We start from the raw sequence: 3177 nt of genomic DNA on the forward strand, positions 1-3177 counted from the left end.
AGAGAGAGCGATTTGAACTTGGGGCTTAACTCTTATAGTCCCCAGGGGCTTCCCGCCTTTCGGGGCGGACCCTGTACCTGGTCCCAAGTGATTGGACTTTCTCCCAATCGCTTGGTTTGATTTCTCCAATACTGGAGCGGTTCCCTGATCGATGGGCGGTCTTGAGGTGTTTGTTCACCTCCTTTGTGTTGGTTCCTGCTGGCTTTGCTTTGTGTGTCCCAAATATTACTTATTGTTCCCGGGGATTGCTCATCAGTATGCAGATGGCTGCTACATTGTTATGCTGATGGTCGCTGGTATCGATGTTGTCTGGCCTTTTGCAGAGTTAAATACACAGCAAACCTGCACCTGCTGGTTTCTGTCTATGTTGGCTAACTTTCCCATCAGCCTTTGCCGTTTGCCATTTTAAATCGGGAGTTGGCCAATTTAGGTGGCTACAAGACCATAGGGCTTCTGAAGATACGCTTCTGATGCTCAGGTGAATCTGTGCAATACACACCCAATAGGGTTTCATGCATCATCGCAGTGTGTTGTGCCCTTCACAATCTGGCAATGCAAACAGGGTGAGCCCTTGCCAGAGAGGGAACTGGAGGAGGATGACAGTCCATCGGAAGATATAGATCCAGAGGTCCAGGAAGTTAAGGAGGCTGCTGTGGGTCGGTATGAGTGTGGTGATGATATGGAAGAAGGAAGACCTGGGAGACATACCCGTATTACTTTAATTACTGACAGATTCCAGGAAGAGTAACGTTAAGTGAGGCCATGTGGTCACATCTCTCCTAGCTCTCAATGCCTTTTCCTTTCATCTCGGGGGCTGTCCAACCACTCACAGCAAAAACGAGACCAGCATTCACACTTGGATTTTCTGGCCTCATTAATCGCCAGGCCATGATCTCAGCTTTGACCTGCGGTGCCCTGAGAATGGGCTCACTCTGGGATCTGAAAGTCTACTGAGAAACAAGAGCAACAGGATGGAGAAGACTTGGTGCTTTTGCCAAAATCTAATGATAGAAACACTGCTGCCACTGAGATGAGGAATGGCTAGGGATCTCCTCCTCCCGTGCATTTCTTCTGCTACTACAACTGAGGAGACACAAATGCTGCCAGAATTTCAATACTGATGAGCTGCCCTCATTCAATGGTGGTCTTTGTGGAAAAAAGGTTAGAAACGCTTACACTTGAAATAAAGATTTTAACACAAGGGTGCGGAGACTAGTTTTACTGAGGTTGATATCACATGAACGTTAATCTCACTGTTGGACATTAACACTGAGTGGGAGGATGGCAAAAACTTGACATAAGAGGATTCCAATATAGAAATTCAAAACACCTTCAGTTGACCAAAACATTCACATAACCATCAAATATGTATCAAATTGTGCAATTTATTCACAGAGATGGCACACCCATGACCCAAAAGTGACATCAAAATAAAAAACTTTACTAACCCTATCTCTATGCAGCCCCAACATCCGGAGCAGAGGTGAAGCCAGCCTACTGACTGCCACATCCTGATGCCTGTGGTGACCTTGGCGGGTGTCTTCTGGTGGCCTGAGGGGCCTGGAGAGTCCCGGTCTGATAGGGGTCTACTGCTCAGGGACTGAAGCACACTCAACAGCCAGAGCTTGGCCTGTATGAAAACAGAAGACATGATGAGAATGGATGTAACAGAGGTTGGGTAAGTTGTAAGGTGTAAGATGTGTATGTTGGACTGGCATTTAAATATGGCACCCGGACCTTCGAACCCACCAGCTGACAGCAGGAAGATGAATCAGCTCCTGACACACCAGGTGTGTCGGCCTAATACTCGCCTGTCCATAATTAATCAGTTTCAAATGCAATTTCGCGCCATTTCGGCCAGTGGGAAAGGTGGTGTCGGAACCGTCCCTGCAATTAGTCTAGTAAATTGAAAATTTCACCCACAAAGTGAACATGGGAGTGAATTAATGATGCCTCTGCATTGCTGCTAAGCAGACAGACGGGAGTTTAGTCACAGCATTAGCAGTAACAACTGGTGAGAATTAGTTGGCAGGGAGATGTACTTAATTTGAGCCCTCTAGGTTTGCATGGAGTTGCTGAATGTGTGTGCCCCACCTCTGCTGCCCTTCGCCTCCTGCCCCCCCCACCCCCGCCCCACCAATCCATCACCACCCGCACCATTACCTGACCTGTTTTACATTCTCCAGATTTACACAGTAAACTAATAGGGTGGACTGGAACCTCTAACACTGCGGTCAAAATGACTTTTGGGGAAAACAGATGAACAAATCAATCTGCTCTCAGCTGTGAGGCCTGAAAATTGACAGTGTGGAGCAATGTGACTGATAGAATTACACTGAATCATGGCCAATAGCACTTCAACTCCAGCTCCAACACTGGGAAACAATAGACCATTTGACAGCCAGCTGAGTGAACAACATTTCAGCTGTGTAAACAGAACTCCGGGCCTGGGAGGCTGAGGGCGGGCTTCACATCCTCATGGGAATGGATGCCTCCTCACAGGATTTGGGAAGTACAGCAACCAGATTAACCCCCAAAGGATCAAAAATTTATTCTTAGAGATCGTGATGGACCCAGTTTAATTGATGTTTTTGCAACATCTCCGGATATACGGGTCTCCCAATCTTTTAAACTGTAATTTTTTAAATCCGGGAACCTTTGCTTAACACCTTTTGAAGTTGTGTGAGGAACTGAGGAACTTACTCTTGCCTGGCAGAGTAAAGCTCCAGTGATACTAAAGAAGCTTGACAGTGTCCAGGACAAAGCAGATCGCTTTATTAGCCACCCGATGCGTTCACTCCCTCCGCACAGGCACACAGTGCCAGAGGCATGTGCCATCTACAAAAATGGTTCGCAATCAGCGTGCCGTGAAGACCCTCCAAGTGTGCCGTGTAAAATTATTCAAAGTGATTCGAAATTCATGTAATTAAACTAAAATTAATCTTTGTCTTCAGCCCTGTGGTTGGCATCTCCAAGCCACGATGAGTCTTGGGCCTTCTTGGGCCTTCCGCGCATTGTGGCAACTAGAAAAGAGCCGCACAAGTCATCCACCATCCTAACTTGAACATACGTCACCCTCCCTCCATGGTCATTAGGTTACTCATCACCGCACTGTGAGAGTGCGTCACAAGAACTGCAGTGCTTGAAGACAAAGGTTCAGTATCTATCCCAGGCAAT

This window comes from Scyliorhinus torazame, chromosome 2 (genome assembly GCF_047496885.1).
Source record: "Scyliorhinus torazame isolate Kashiwa2021f chromosome 2, sScyTor2.1, whole genome shotgun sequence".
NCBI classification, from domain to species: Eukaryota; Metazoa; Chordata; class Chondrichthyes; order Carcharhiniformes; family Scyliorhinidae; genus Scyliorhinus; species Scyliorhinus torazame.